The sequence below is a fragment of the Gorilla gorilla genome, chromosome 2 (genome assembly GCF_029281585.2).
Source record: "Gorilla gorilla gorilla isolate KB3781 chromosome 2, NHGRI_mGorGor1-v2.1_pri, whole genome shotgun sequence".
Taxonomy (NCBI): domain Eukaryota; kingdom Metazoa; phylum Chordata; class Mammalia; order Primates; family Hominidae; genus Gorilla; species Gorilla gorilla.
In genome coordinates, this window is record NC_086017.1 from 159,441,495 (window position 1) to 159,458,448 (window position 16,954).

General features: G+C 39.1%; 1 long non-coding RNA gene across 4 annotated transcripts in view; it reads left to right on the forward strand.

Annotated features, from left to right (window-relative positions):
* The first annotated feature begins 12,726 nt into the window (after positions 1-12,726).
* The window catches only part of LOC109026192 (uncharacterized), a 91,108-nt gene continuing 86,880 nt past the window's right edge, over positions 12,727-16,954 (forward strand). For 2 of the 4 annotated variants that reach the window (XR_008678134.2, XR_008678133.2), the window contains exon 1: positions 12,777-12,998. This is a non-coding gene — a long non-coding RNA (uncharacterized lncRNA). Of the gene's footprint in view, positions 12,999-16,954 lie in introns of all 4 variants that reach the window. The other 2 variants (XR_008678136.2, XR_008678135.2) reach the window with 2 other exon arrangements.

A 16,954-nucleotide genomic window follows, 5' to 3' on the forward strand; every position in this document is an offset into this window, starting at 1 on the left:
CTATCAGTCTGGGGTTGCAGGGGCAGCCCCACTCCCATGGCTTCTCTGGACATTGCCCTGATGAAGGCTCACCACTGTGGCGGCATGCTCACTGGGGCTTTTGCACTCTGAGCTTGTAATGGAGATGGTACCTCTAAGTATTTCTGAATTGCCTTCAGAATTACTCTTCTATGGTTTTGGACAATAGGTCCTGGCTTCTGTTTAGATGGCTGACTAGTATCAGACAGTCATTTGGCCACACTCTTGATGTTCTCTTCTGAATACCCTTTTTCATTCTTTGTAAAACAGATAGGTTGAAAATTTTCCAAATAGTTATGTTCCGCTTTTTTGTTTTCAAGTTAGTAGTTCCACTTTAAAATTGTTTCTCTTGTCCCACATTTTACTAGAGCAGGTGAGAAGAAGCACTTTCAATATTTTGCTTAGAAATTTACCCAGCCAAATAGTCAATTTCATTCCTCAAAAGTTCTACTTTCCACAAAACACAATGACATGAACACAATTCAGCTAAGTTCTTTCCAGTTTATGACGAGGATCACCTTTCCTACATTGTCCCATAACATGTTCTTCATTTCCTTCTGAGACTTCATCAGTAGAACCATTACCCTCCATATTTCTACCACCATTCTGTACACGATCACTTATGTATTCTCTTAAGAAGAGGGAGGCTCTCTCTACAGCCATCCTTCTCTCCTTCTGGGTCCTCACCAGAATTGCCCTTTATAATCTGTTCATGGCAATATAGAATTTTTATAACATGCACCTCAAAAATCTCTGGCTTCAACCCATTACCCAGTTCCAAATATGTTTCTGCATTTTTAGGTATTTGTTACAGCAGCATCCTCACTTTTCAGTACCCATTTTCAGTCTTAGTTAATTCACATTGCTAGAATACCATAAGCTAGGTAACTCATAGAAAACAGAAATTTATTTCTCATAGTTCTGGAGGCTAGGAATTCCAAGATAAAAGCATATCCGGTGTGTGGTAAAGGTCCATTTTCTGGCTCGTACACAGTGCCTTTTTGCTGTGTTCTCACATGGTAGATGAGGCAAGAGAGTTTTTTTCAAGTCTTTTATGATGGCACCAATTCCATTTATGAGGATTCTTTATTAATAAATGTATAAGCACAACTTGCATGTCAACCTATACTGGTTATGTATTTCTATGTAAAAAATCAACCTAAAGCTTAGTGGTATAAAACAACCATTTCATTGTTCTATTTTGTGGTTTAGAAATTTAGGCAGAGTACAGTGGGGATGGCTCTTCTTTAGTCCACAGTGACTAGGCCCATAGCTGTAGAAGCTTGAACAGTTGGGATCATATGGCAGGGACCATGACAAAGGACTTTTGTTCTTGCTGTTCACTGGGGTCCTTTGTACTTCTTCATGTTACATCTACTGGGAATGGATCCAAGATGGCTTATGTCTGGTGCTAGGATAGCTAGAATAGTTATGGCTGGGCCATCATTTCCTTTCCACATGGTTTTATTGGATTCCTCACAGTATGGCGGTCTCAGGGAGGTAGTCACATTTATTCAACGGTGACTGACTCACTCCAGGGGAAGCCTTCCATGAGCTGCTGGTGAAAGTTGCAAGGCTTCTTATGACTTGGTCTGGGAAGTTTCAGAATGTCTCTTCCACCACATTCTGTTGTTCAATCAATTCATCCAGACAGGTCCAGATTCAAGGTAAGGGGAAAAATAGACTCTTCTTCTAAAGAAGGAATGCCATGAACATACATGAAGAGAAAAATTTGGTGGTGGCCATCTATGAGATAAGTTCCTACATTCTTCATAAAGTTATTTTGAGTATTGAAAAGGTAGATTTATATAATGAGTACTTCACTCAGTAAATGGGTGAATACTATTGTTTGAATACCCCTTCCCCTCCAAAACTCATGTCGAAATTTAATTGTCATTGTGATGATGTTAAAAGGTGCAAGCTTTAAGAGGTGATTAGGTCATGGCATCACCACCCTCATGAATGGATTAAAGTCATTATCATGAGAGTGAGCTAGTTATTATGGAAGTGGGTTAGTTATAGAAAGAATAAGTCCTACCCTGATTTTCACATTGTCTTTCATGCTCCCTTGCCTTCCACCATGAGAAAACACACAAAAGGGCCATTGTCAGATGCAGCCCCTCAATTTCAGACTTCCCAACTTCCAGGACTGTGAGCCAGATCACTTTTCTTTAAAAGTTTCCCAGCTTGTGGTATTCTGTTTATAGCAGCAGCAAATGGACTAAAATGGTGGCTATATTACTGTATAAAAAGTGTTTTTAAAGAATGTGCTACTTGTAAGATGGCAATATCCTTATTTGTGGGAAAAGGAAACACAATTATTTTTTCCTCTATTTAAATTAATCAATATATAATTTTCATTTTAAAATTTTGCTCCATGCACATTGTGATTGTTTCCACATCTTAGAACCAAAAGAAACAGTCACCATTGTAGATTGCCTCCTATATGAGAAGTCTGAGATCTAGAGAGAGTTTCCCAAGTCCAAGTCACTGGCAAATTGTGACAATAAATGATGTTTTAGCATGACTTACATGTGTTTACTATGTTTAATTTTAAACCTATTTATATTACATAGAATTAAATTTACATAGAAAGAATAAATTCTCTGGTTTTGAAACTTTATTTAAAGACCTCAAGTAGTGCTTCTCACGTAGTGGGCAGTCAGTAGCTATTTGTGAAATATTTATAGAATGAATAATGTCAGTAGACTTTCTTCTTTTTTTTACTTTGCTTTTAAGTTCAGGGGTGTAAGTGCAGGTTTGTTATACAGGTAAACTTTCGTCATGGGGGCTTGTTATACAGATTATTTCATCACTCAGCTATTAAGCCTAGTACCTATTAATTATTTTTCCTGATCCTCTCCTCCTCCTGCTCTCCACCCAGTAGAGATTAGAACAGTTTGAATTGTTCCCTGGTGAAAATTAAGTAAAAAATAAGATTTTCAAGTAAAGAAAACTGTTCATTTATATATATTGAACAGCATCTGTGTGGCCTATGTCCATGTTTGGTTAATCAACTTAAAGAGTACCCTTGCAAGAGGGACACTAAGAACCATAATCTCCTCCAATGGGCTTTTCTGGTCTCTTCACATCAACAACCCTGTATTAACCTGTGGATCCTAAAACAGGCCAGTTTCCTGCCCTACACTTATGATTTCCTCCACCTAGAATCTATTCCTTCAGACGTCTGCATGGGTTGCTTCCTCAGGGATGCAGTTTTCTGCTCAATTATCTCCCTTCCAGAGAGGCCCCTACACCTACCTAAGATGCAATAATCCAGTCCCTTTCTTTGCTTAATGTTTCTCAACAACCCTTGGCAGTTTTTGACATTGTTACCAAAAAGGGGTTCCATTCTAGACCCCAAGAGAGTGTTCTTTGACCTCACGTAAGAAAGAATTCAGGGAGAATCTGTAAAGTGACAACAAGTTTATTAGGAAAGTAAAGGAATAAATAATGTCTACTTCACAGACAGAGCAGCCCCGAGGGCTGCTGGTTACCCATTTTTATGGTTATTTCTTGATGATATCCTAGAGAAGGGGTGGATTATTTATGCCTCCCCTTTTTAGACCATATAGGGTAACTTCCTGATGTTGCCATGGCATTTGTAAACTGTCATGGTGCTTGCGGGAGTGTATCTGTGAAGATGACCAGAGGTCACTCTCGTTGCCATCTTGGTTTTGGTGGGTTTTAGCTGGCTTCTTTATTGCACCCTGTTTTATCAGTAAGGTCTTTATGACCTGTATCTTGTGCTTACCTCCTATTGCATCCTGTGACTTAGCATGCCTTAGCCATCTCAGAATCTAGCCCAGTAGGTCTCAGCCTCATTTTACCCAGCCCCTATTCAAGATGGAGTTGCTCTGGTTCAAACACCTCTGACAATTTGACACACTTATTCGTTTGTCTATTTATTGTCTGTCTCCCCTACTGGAATTAAATCTTATAAAGACACAGACTTTATTGCTATTTCTCTTACTGACTGCTATATGGCTCAGCATGTAGAACAGTTTGTAGCACAAAGGAGTGCTCTTTACCATTTGTTAAAAGACAAAATGCGTTACATGAGGAAGGAGCTGGAAGGGGTTGGGCAGCAAGGCAAATCAACTTTTCTGACAAAAACCTGCAATTAATTTTTATCTACAGAATCTCTTCTGTTTGAACAAAAGTGATGATACTCTGGTTATTCAGAATTACTACAGAGAATTTACATCTTACCCTTCAACAGAGAGGACTTACCTTGGCATCCATATAAAATAGAAGCTCTATCCTCTATACAGGAATTTCATTGTTTTACTTGCATCATTCACAAAACAATCAAGTGCCAAATAGACCATTTTGAATAAAATAAACTAAATCAAATAAAAATTAAATGCAAATATCAATATATTGTTAAATTTAAAATACTGTTAAAACTTAAAAGGATGAAAATCGTTTAAAATTAGCATGAAAATTAAGCAAAAACAGCTAAACTGAATTGTTAAATAGGATCATTAAGAAGACAAAGTACCACTTAGGCTATTTTCTAACCAAATAACAATTTGTTAATATAAGCAGATCGGCTGCAAATTAATTCCTTATAATGTAAAATGGGCACTGGTTTCATTTTCTTCACTGATACAAACATCTACCCTCTAAATGCTAGTGTAAAAGAAAATAGGGTAAAGAGAAATGCATTTTTGTTGTGTGAATCCTTGGTTGAGACTTACTATTACAAATAATGATGCTTTTGCTTTTGTTGTTTTGTAAAATCAAGTGGATCTTATCATAGAGAGAGAAAACACATCCAGGGTCACACAGTTTGCTCCTTTGCATTACTGTGGGTTTGACCTTGTCCTTGCAGCCATAAATAGTAATATGTATTTCATCTAATCTACTCTTGAGTATTCCTAGTGATAGCACCTTAGTGACCTTTTCTCAGCAAATTATTCCAAAACCTAATCAACCCTACATTTGGAAATACTTTTCTAATGTCTAACCTAATGGTCTAGTTTCAGGCTGTTATACCTCATTATACTACCTTTAACAACTTTAGCAAATTCTTCTTCCTGTTGGGTGTTATCACCTCCCAAGTATCTATGCTCTATCATGGCCACTTGTACAGCCTATTCTCTAAACAGAATTGGGTAAATAAATAATGTTCCCTTAACCTCACTGAAAAGACCATGCTCTGCAAATCCCCTATTATCCTTATTACTACAATCTAGATTCTAGCCTTCTAAAGAACTAGAATGACTTTGCATTTTAAAATGCCCAAGTAGTGATATAGTGTTTCCTTTTTTGCATTGTGCAAAGCTACACCCTAGGTTTAGTCATCTCAAAATGAAAATGAATCTACTAATGATATTATTAATGGTGGGTGACCAAAATGACCTTAACATTTCCCTTAGTTTGACTAATTAACAGATTTCTTCATGACTATAGACCCCTGATCTCCCTTTTCTTAGAGCACTAGCTTTAGAAAAACTTGCAATTACAATTTATTTCTTGGCCCCTTTGAGTTGTAAATCTTCAACCTAGGAGTACCTTTCACAAGGACCTGGGAGGCATCCCTTTGGAAGTGTAATCAGGAGAGAGAGTGCCCCCATTTTTCCGAGTTTATTGGGGGTCAGGAATCTAACTTCAATAAGTGCCAATTAGAAAACATAGATGGCCTAATTACATTGACTAGTCTCCCCTCAACATTCTCCTGTATTTTTTCACTAGTAGACTCCAATGCTTAAAAAATCTCCTACCTCTTGTTTTAGTGAGGTGAAGTTCAATCTCTGTACCCTATTGCAATAGTCTTGAATAAAGTCTTCCTTGCCAGTTTAACTAGTCTGGTGCAAGTTTTGTTTCACATACAAAAAATAGAGATAGCCTTAGCTGAAAGGAGCCGGGCACATTCCTCAGCCCTGGGCTCAAAACAAACAAGCCCAGTACAAACACATCCCATCTTCCCATCTCACCACATATCGCCATATATCTCTCAAACTTCCTGAGCCCAGTACAAACACCACCAGGAAAGTCTCCGATAAGGGGACAGCCGTTCAAAGTTTTACTGAAAAAGCGGGAACCAAAAGAATTCCTTTGTTCCCCTGTAACTCTCAGGCTATAAAAAGCAAACACTCGCATTGTTCAGGGCCCTCTTGTATGCTGTGGAATGGAGGGACCAGGTTCGAACTTGTAGTAAAGATCCTTGCCGCTTGGCTTTGACTCTGGACTCTGGTGGTCTTCTTTGGGGAACAAATGGTCTGGGCATAACATAGCCTCTATAAAACACTAAGTCATTGGTTTAGACAAAAGAGGCTATTTCAGCACAAGTAATGTTACATATAAACAGGTATGTCAACTTTGTGAGACTTTATTGAGCCATACATTTACATTTGTGCACTTTTCTTTATGTATGTTAAGCTTCAATCAACAAGCTTACTTAAAAATATAGCTTGAATGCTAGCTCTGTCATTTACAATGTTAGGACATTTGGGCTGGTTACTTAAGTTCTCTGAACCTCAGTTTCTTTATAGATTAAATGAAGAGAATAATATATACCTCACTGGGTGGCTTTGAGGTTTAAATCAATCAAATGTCACAAAGTTTCTTCTGGTAAAGTATCCAGCCTCTAGCAGTCAGTAAGTGATAGCTGTTATTGCTACTCACTGTTAGTTTTTAAACAATCTTTTGTAGTAAATAGTGGAAAATCACTGAAATGAATTTGTCTCTGATTTTAGCAGCCCTCCAATGGATCAAGATTAAAAAACAGAAAAAATTAGTGAACTTGAAGACAGACTATTTGAAAACACACAGTCAAAGGAAGCACACACAAAAAAAGAATAGAAAAGAATGCTGCACACCTACAAGACCTAGAAAACAGCCTCAAAAGGGCAAACCTGTTATTGGCCTTAAAGAGGAGATAAAGAGAGATTGGGGTAAAATGTTTAATCAAAGGGGTAACAGAGAACTTCCCAAACTTTGAGAAAGATATCAATATTCAAGTACAAGAAGGATATAGAACACTAAGCAGATTTAACCCAAAGAAGACTACATCAAGGCATGTAATAATCAAATTCCCCAAGGCCAAAGATAAAGAAAGAATCCTAAAAGCAGCAAGACAAAAGAAACAAATAACATGCAATGGATCTTCAATATGTCTGGCAGTAGACCTTTCAGTGGAAACTTTACAGAACCGGGAGAGCATGGCATAACACAGTTAAAGTGCTGAAAGAAAAACCTTTTACTCTAGAATAGTAGAACTGATAAAACAAACAAGCAAGCAAACAAAAAAGAGCAGGAGTAGCTATACTAATGATAGAGAAAATACATTTCAAGACAAAAATATAAAATGAGGTAAAGAAGGTCACTATATAATGATAAAGAGGTCAAATTAGCTAGAGGATATAATAGTTATACATATATATGCACCCAACACTGGAACACCCAGATATATCAAGCAAATATTATTTGAGCTAAAAGGAATGATAGACCTCAATACAATAATAGCTGAAGACTTCGACAACCTACTTTCAGCATTGGGCATATCATCCAGACAGAAAATCAACAAAGAAATGTCAGACTTAATCTGCACTATAGACCAAATGAACCTAATACATAGTTACAGAACATTTCATCCAATAGCTACAGAACACACATTCTCCTCAGAACTTGGACTATTCTCAAGGATAGACCATATGTTAGGCCACAAAACAAGTCTTGAAACGTTCAAAAACACTGATATCATATCAAGTATATTCTTTTACTACAGTGGAATAAAACTAGAAATAAATAATAAAAGGAATTTTAGAAACTATAAAAACACATGTAAAATAAACACTGCGCTCCTGAATGAACAGTAAGTAAATAAATAAAGAAGAAAATTGAAAAATTTCTTGAAACAAATGAAAATGAAAACACAACATACTGAAATCTATGGGATACAGCAAAAGCACTACTAAGAGGAAAGCACTACTTATAGCTGTAAGTGCCTTTACCAAAAAGTAGTAAAACTACAAATGAACAACCTAAAGATGCATCTTAAAAAATAAGAAAAGCAAGAGTAAGATTAAAAACCAACTCTCCAAAGTTAGTAGAAGGAAAGAAATAATAAAGAACAGAGCAGAAATAAGTGAAATTGAAATGAAGAAAATATAAAAGATCAATGAAAAAATAAGTTGGTCTTTTGAAAAGATGAGCAAAACTGACAAACCTTCAGCCAGACTAATGAAGAAAAAAGAAAAGAGAAGACTTAAATAAATAAAATCAGAGATGAAAAAGCAGACATTACATGTTTCACAGCCAGGAGTGAGAGGAATCAATCACTAATAGTAGGATGAAAAATTGCATTAACAAAGATGATCAAATACTGTCATACCTCCCATTTGTTTCCATAAAAGCCCATTTATTTTTCCCTTATTAAGCTTATTTGTTCTTCCCATAGAAGCCTTTTCTACTTTTCTCCCTTTTTCTTATTAAGTTGGGATAGAAATCCCTATTTCTAGCTATTCAGGGAGTCACTTCTTTTGTACACTACCACAGGCATATGAGTAAACTTTGTCTTTTCTCCTATTAATCTGTCCACTGTTAGTTCATTCACAGGTCCCCAACCACTCTAGCCTTAGATGGTAAAGGGAAAGTTTTTCTCTCAACAGTAGTAAAAACAGATCAAATGCCACTATAAAGAAAGCAGTTTCAAAATGAAATACAGAAGCTAGTTGGGATAGGAAACAAGACTATAAAATATGTGAAGGCCTTCAAGAGATATGCTGGCAGGAGAGCCCTACTTAATAGAAAATATGAAAGAAATTAGAAGAGGGAGGAAGAGAGAGAGAGAGAGAATATCATTGGAAAAGAAAAAGAATAAAAGAGCTTTGCTTTATAAACTCTGGCTTATATATCTTGTAGTACACGGATAGAGAATGAACTCTATCCTGTTCCCCAAAGAGTTAAAACTAAGATATTCTAACTTACTGGCATTTTAAAGGCCACAGATTAACTTTATTCTTCACCACCTTTCCTACCCCTCTTTAGCTGTTGTTCCTAGAGTGAACACCCACACTGCCCATTTATCCACACTGCAACTCACAATTCTCCTTTAGGTTGTCCAACTCACTTTCTATGCCTCCCTGACTGGCAGTCCTTCTATGGTACACATATTATTAATACCAACAGAAAGCATTACTTTTACAAAATGCCCAAGTATAACTGATTACACTTGGTTTGTTTCCATTAAAAAAAAGACAAGGCAATTGACTTTCACTTTTCTTCTAACTACATTCTTGCATAAATAAAGCTTTTCTTGGTAGCCCTCAGTATGAAGCGGAGCATGGTGCATATTTTCTATGGCTAGTAAACTCTTTGTTTCAATTGCTTCCAAGGCAAATACATTTGGCTTCAACATCTGCAAAGTTAAGCAATTAATACAAGTGTCAGATAAATGACATCAAAATCAAGCCTCAGTTGAATACAAATGGACAAATACACAGAGTACATTTGATATTTAATAGAATGAATCTCAAAGATCACAAAACGATGAGTTCCGTTATTAGCAGTGATTAACTCTGACACTGCAATTAACTTTTGTTTCACATGTATGTCACGGAAACATCTTTATATATGAGTATTTTTACAGTTGTGTTAGGTATTAATGTCGTAGTCTTTATCTCTTACTCTCTTTCTCTTCCTCCTCCTTCTATTTTTCTTCCTCCTCTCCTCCCTCTCTTGCTCTGTGAATTTCATCAAAAAGTTCTTACTTCTAATTTGCAGGGCCCAACACAAAATGAAAATGAGGGGTCCCTTGTTCAAAAAGCAGGAAAAATACGCCATTGCATATGTTTAAATATAAAGATTTTTCCCTTTAAAATATCTATACTAATTTAAAAGGATAATGATGATATGTGAATACCACCATAAAATAAAAATTGCAAAAAACCTCACACTTTACTTCATAATAGAGCATTGTTTCTATTAGTATAAATATAAATGCTTATCAAATAAAATGACCTAAAGTAGAAGAGATCATGGGAAAATGACATCCCAACACAGAGAAAACAGACACAGACTGCTCTGGCACACAAGGAAGAGTGAAGCAGGGACTCTACCCATGCATCCTTCCTTCCATCCCTTTCCCCTAGTCCAGAGAACTAGGGCTAAGGGCTCACTGCAATGCCATCCAGGAGGACTGGCTCTCTTAATGGCAGAAGAGAGGGCTGAGTCCCTGTAACTCTCTTGGAGATAACGACCAGACTGCCCAATTTACGCTACTCTCTCCCTTCATGAGCCTATAGCATTCTGCTTGCAAACTTGGACCTCAGGTCTATATTCTCTGTAAGAGCGGACAGAGGAGGGTAAGGTAAATGCCAGGAGGGTGGGAAGAAGGAAATTTGCCTTGGTGCAACCCAGGAAGCCATCTCTTCTGCTGTAGGCAGCTAGGCAGTACTCAGGTAGCAGAGAGAGAGATGGCATGAAGAGTTTCTGTGTGACAATAGGAGAGCTCATGGTTTTTGGCCCACATGCTGCAGTAACTGAATTTCTCAGGCTCAGCTAGAGGATATGGGGGTCTGTGGAAGGGGTATATTTTCAGAATAACAGTGGCAGAATTACCTGGGCTAAGTCACAGCATGGCCTAAGTGAAAAAGTACTATATTGCTATGAGAAGAAATGAATTATTCACCAAAAGATCTGTAAGAATTGGCTAATTTGTTATAAAAGCAACCAGGAGAAAAAAGTCTAGGAGTAGATATTGAGGATGCAGAAGCAGGGAGGGAAGATTATTAAACTTGTAGATATTGATTGATTTGAGTTTATTGATATGAAGACACTCTGCTGTGCCTTAGGATTTAATCTCCTGGCAAAAACCAGGAGAGCAAATGACTTATATTAGATACCAGCCAGATTTGGCACTTGGTTATTCGAATGCTCATTCAATAGACTCAGGAATAGAGTAGCAATAATGACAGGAAAGGAAGCTATGCACCAGCTCCATATCCTCTCTTCCTTCACTGTAGCTAATGTAGCTGCTGCTGTTGCTGAATATCTGATCTTCAAACAACAGTTACCAACACTAAGCATGGAGGCCACCTCCCAACCACCACCCCCAATATAGGGATATCCCATGAAGAGACCAACCAACATTACAATGTGGGCCTTATTAGTCCGACTAGTGTTTCATCCTTACTAGGACAGATGTGTGTTTGGCTATGGGTTTGCCTTCTCTGTCTTTTTAACACCATATCTGAGTAAAAGGCATAAAAAGCATTAGATTCCCAATGAGATAACCTTTGATTAAGAGTGGAGAAATGAGCAAGTAACCACAGGACCTACTAATTCAACCATATACCACATCATGATAGCCTCTTAAAGTCTCAGCTTGCGGCATCTGCAAGGTTGGGGCACCATCTTTCAAAATGTGAGGTAAAATTCCAACTACTGGCCATTATACGATGTTGTATCCCAGGTAATTAGAATGCAATGATCTGAAAACCAAAGGGTGTCGAATTCTGCAGATCATATAGAGCAGAAAAAAAAAGAAAGAAAGAAAACCAGAGTTAACATAGTAGTGGTCCCTCTTACCTTGTCCGGAATTGGTGGGTTCTTGGTCTCACTGACTCCAAGAATGAGACAGACCGCAGAACCTCCCCTGAGTGTTACGGTTCTTAAAGGTGGCCTGTCCAGAGTTTGTTCGTTTTGATGTTGGGAGTTTCTTCCTTCTGGTGGGTTCGTGGTCCCGCTGGCTCAAGAGTGAAGGTGCAGACCTTCACGGTGAGTGTTGCAGCTCTTAAGGCGGCGCGTCTGGAGTTGTTCGTTCCTCCCGGTGGGTTCGTGGTCTCGCTGGCTTCAGGAGTGAAGCTGCAGACCTCCACGGTGAGTGTTACAGCTCATAAAGGCAGCATGGACCCAAAGAGTGAGCAGCAGCAAGATTTATTGCAAAGAGCAAAAGAAAGAAGCTTCCACAGACTGGAATAGCACCGGAGCAGCTTCCCACTGAGAGTTCGGGCAGCCTGCTGTTATTCTCTTATCTAGCCCCACCCATATCCTGCTGATTGGTCCACTTTACAGAGAGCCGATTGGTCTGTTTTACATAGAGCTGATTGGTCCGTTTTGACAGGGTGCTGATTGGTGCGTTTACAATCCCTGAGCTAGACACAAAAGTTCTCCAGGTCCCCACTAGATTAGCTAGATACAGAGTATCCACACAAAAGTTCTCCACGTCCCCACCAGATTAGCTAGATACAGAGTGTCGACTGGTGCATTCACAAACCCTGAGCTAGACACAGGGTGCTGATTGGTGTGTTTACAAATCTTGAGCTAGATAGAGTGCCGATTGGTGTATTTACAATCCCTTAGCTAGACATAAAGGTTCTCCAAGTCCCCACCAGACTCAGGAGCCCAGCTGGCTTCACCCAGTGGATCCCGCACTGGGGCCGCAGGTGGAGCTGCCTGCCAGTCCGACGCCCTGCGCCCGCACTCCTCAGCCCTTGGGTGGTCGATGGGACTGGGCGCGGTGGAGCAGGGAGTGGCGCTGGTTGGGAAGGCTCGGGCCGCGCAGGAGCCCACGGCGGGGGCGAGGCTCAGGCATGGCGGGCTGCAGGTCCCGAGCCGTACCCCGCGGGGAGGCAGCTAAGGCCCGGCGAGAAGTCGAGCACAGCAGCTGCTGGCCCAGGTGCTAAGCCCCTCACTGCCCCTGGCGCGGGCGCGGGGCCGGCTGGCCGCTCCGAGTGCTGGGCCCGGGAGGCCACGCCCACCCGGAACTTGCGCTAGTCCGCAAGCGCAGCGTGCAGCCGCGGTTCCCGCCCGCGCCTCTCCCACCACACCTCCCTGCAAGCTGAGGGAGCCGGCTCCGGCCCTGGCCAGGCTAGAAAGGGGCTCCCACAGTGCAGGGGCGGGCTGAAGGGCTCCTCAAGTGCCGCCAAAGTGGGAGCCCAGGCAGAGGAGGTGCCCAGAGCGAGCGAGGGCTGCGAGGACTGCCGGCAGCTGTCACCTCTCGTTACCATCACTCCTAGTGACCATTTTGGGTAAGGCGAGCTCTCTGTTCCTCAAATTTTAGATACTACTACATTAGAAGATCTAGTTCCCAGAATAGAAATGTTTCTTCCAGGAGGTGAAGTATGGATTTTAGTAAATATAAAGCTCAGGATATCACCTGGCCATTTTAGTCTCCAATGCTAGAAGACCGGCAAACATACATTGTACTATACAGGCAGTGTAATTGATCCTGATTATCATGAAAAAACTACATTGATACCTCATAAAGGAGTCAAGAAGGTATATGTTTGGGCTGGGCTTGGTGGAGGCCGAGGCAGGCAGACCACGAGGTCAGGAGTTCGAGACCAGCCTGGCTAACATGGTGAAACCCCGTCTCTACTAAAAATACAAAAATTAGCTTAGCTAGGCATGGTGGCAGGAGCCTGTAATCCCAGCTACATGGGAGGCGAGGCAGGAGAACTGTTTGAATCCAGGAGGCGGAGGTTGCAGAGAGCCAAGATCATGCCATTGCACTGCACCGGGCAACAAGGCAAGACTCTGCCATCTCAAAAAAAAAAGGTAAAGGTATATGTTTAGAGGCTTAGACTCCTAAGGGATGAAGGCCTGGTTTACCCATTGGGCAAGCAACCTAGACTAGCAGAAGTGCTATCTGAGAGTGAGAGAAATAAAGATTGGGTTGTAAAGGAGTGAGATAATTAATAGAGTTTACAAATTCTGGCCTAGGGGCTGACTGCAGCTGCGGGCAAAACCACAACTTCAGTTTTATGTTTGTTTCCTGTTATGTTTAAGAATTTTTAATTTTTGAAACAACAGCTATCCAGACCTGTGAGAGAATTAAAAAAAAAAAAAAAAGAGAGAGCGAGAGGAAGAAAAAGAAATAACTAGACATCATCTTGAAGAGTCAGTGACCAAACATAGTGAAATTAAAGTGGAGCATAAGTGAATCAGAAGGATACAAGGGATGGACCACAGTAGACCCTGTCATGGTACCGCCAGTTTCCCCTTAGCACTTAGTGCTCTCAATCAGCTTCTTAAGGCAACACTCAGAAGCCATTAACAGTGTTGAGGAACATACTCAGCCACAACATGGGAAAGGCTGAGGTGCTGGGGAATTAATCCCCTCAAGAACATTCCTCAACCAATGGTGGATGAGAGTTGAAGGATAAATGCCCCAGCTTTCTAGTCCCTCTGCTGGGGCAACTCTCAGAGATGAATTACAATCTTTCAGAGGCCCCCATCAGGATTGAATTTTAGTAGACAAAAGCAGTAATCTGCTCACTAATGCACATTCATTTTTTTTCTTCACCTTGCTGACTCACTTTCCTACTCTCCTACCAATGTTTTCTTGAATAATATGTCAAACAAAATACTTTTACTCAAATCCTTGTTTTGGGATCTGTTTCTGGGGAAGCCAACTGGAGAAACTCTTGAGGAAGCATTAGGGGTACTATCAATCCATGTAAAAGGCAATTGAAGGATATGTATCAGAAAACAAATCCTTGTTTTGGGATCTGTTTCTGGGGAAGCCAACTGGAGAAACTCTTGAGGAAGCATTAGGGGTACTATCAATCCACGTAAAAGGCAATTGAAGGATATGTATCAGAAAAGGTGTTTTTTTTTCTTAGAGGAATTAAAAAATATGTTTCTATTAATTGGACTATTAAGTATAGAAAAACAAATACAAAATGTTATATGAGAGTTAATTTTCAATATTTAAAGAAGTTTAAAGACATTAAGAGAAGAGGTTAATATAATCTTTATTGAAAGGATCTAAACAAAGATAAATATTAAATGTGTTCATAATAGGAGAGTTCTTTTATGGAAAAAATGCGTGTTTTAGTTATATATCTGCTTTGCATCTTATTCTTTTGTCAAATCAGGAAAATTAATGATTTGGATAATTGTTGATAAAGTAGAAATTATTGGCATTAATCATTGACATAATGTGTTTCTAAAAATCTCTTATAAAGCATTTTTCTGTGTTACTAGCAACCAATATGTTGGACATAAAACAATACTGTGAATTAGACCCTATGAGATATTGTCTGGATAGAAAACTCACTATTAATGATCCCTCATTCATGATTTTTTTGTGGGACCTATACACGCAAAGTGTTTCTTTTGGGAGGCTTATGTTCTTCTAGGCTACAAAGCTGGTTTGTAGCATTTGTAGCATCTGCTGTAGGCTCAGGGTCTAAAAAGGAGTCCTCATAGCCTAACCTCAAATACAGATCTTACCATCACCCTGATGCTAAGTCAGAAAGGATGCACCTGTTGAAGCACACCTATAAGACGAAACAAACAAACAAAAAAAGATCTGTAAGAATAAAAAAGTGTGGCATTAGGAAGTATTTGAGATAACATCACTGGAAGCAGACAAAGGCGATCCCTTGTAGATGCAATTTTTTAAAATATTTTCACCTTTTATTTTAGATTCGGAGGGTTCATGTGCAGGTTTGTTATGTGGGTATAATGTGTGATGCTGAGGTTTGGGGTAGAAATGATCCCATCCTTCAGGTGGTAAGCATAGTACTTGATAGTTTTTCAACCTTTGCCCCCCTCCTTCCCTCCCTCCCTCCCTGTTCTAGTAGTCCCCAGTGTCTATTGTTGCCATCTTTATGTCTATGAGTACCCAAGGTTTAGCATCCACTTATAAGTGGATGTGGATACCACATCCACAAATACATGTGGTATTTGATTTTCTGTTTCCGCATTAATTCACTTAGGATAATGGCCTCCAGCTGCATCCATGTTGCTGCATAGGACATAATTTCATTCTTTTTTAGGGCTGCATATTATTTTTACATTGAGAAAAAGGACAAAAATATTTCAAGATAACATAGAAGGCAACTTTTCTGAAAATAAAAATAATTGCATTTGTCAATTGAAAGAAAAAAATAGGTCCCAGAAAAATTTGATACATAAGTATTAACACCAAGACATACCCTGAAATCAAAGTCATGAAATGGTTGTGCAGGATCTGGATTTTAGGCAAAACCAAAACAAAACAAAACAATAACTCATGAAAAGGGCTGTGTATTAGTTTGCTAGGGTTGCCATAACAAAATACCACAGACTATGTGACTTAAATAACAGAAATTTATCTCACAGTATGGAGGCTGGAAGTCTAAGATCAAAGTGTCTGCAGGTTTGGTTTCTCTTGATGCCTCTCTCCTTGCCTTGCTGATGACCATCTTCTCTCTATGTCCTCATGAGGGCTTTTTTCTGTGAGTATGCATCCTTGGTGTCTTTCTTCTTATAAGGACACCAGTCTTATTGAATTAAGGTTCCCACCCATATGACCTCATTTAACCTTAATTTCCTCCTTAACAATGACATTGGGGGTTAGGGCTTTAACATATGAATTTTGAAGTGGACTCAATTCAGTCCACAACAGGCAGTCAGGAAAGATATCCAATTTTCTATGAGAAGGTGACAGTAGGCTTGCTTCACATTACTGCAGCAACACTCAATGCTATGACGCAGCTGAGTTAAAAAAAAAAAAAAGAAAAAAAAAGAAGGATGTTATCAATAATTTTATAAATAGGCAAGTTGTTTTCAAAGCATTCTTAAGGCCTTTTTAACTTGTGTAAACTGAGGTAAATATTTTTCCTGAGCCCTCTTAAAAACAAAATTTAAGAATAAATTCCACCTGAGAAACCAATGGAAAATCATAGTTAAAATCCATAGACATGTAGAGACATACGTAGTTACATAGGTAAAAGAACTGCATTTAAATAACTATTAGGATCATAACTACAAACAAGAATGTATAAGAAGCTCCAAAGTGGTTAAAAAATTATTTACCATTTATCTAAGGCTTAGAAAGGAATTCAGTGACAAATTGTCCTTCAAATTAAATTAGTACCCCAAAATTTACCCATGTACAATAATTCTTATTATAACACTAATCATGTACCTATAACTAAAAAATATCCAAATGCCTCTCAATGGCAATAACTATATAAGTTATAATGTATTCAAA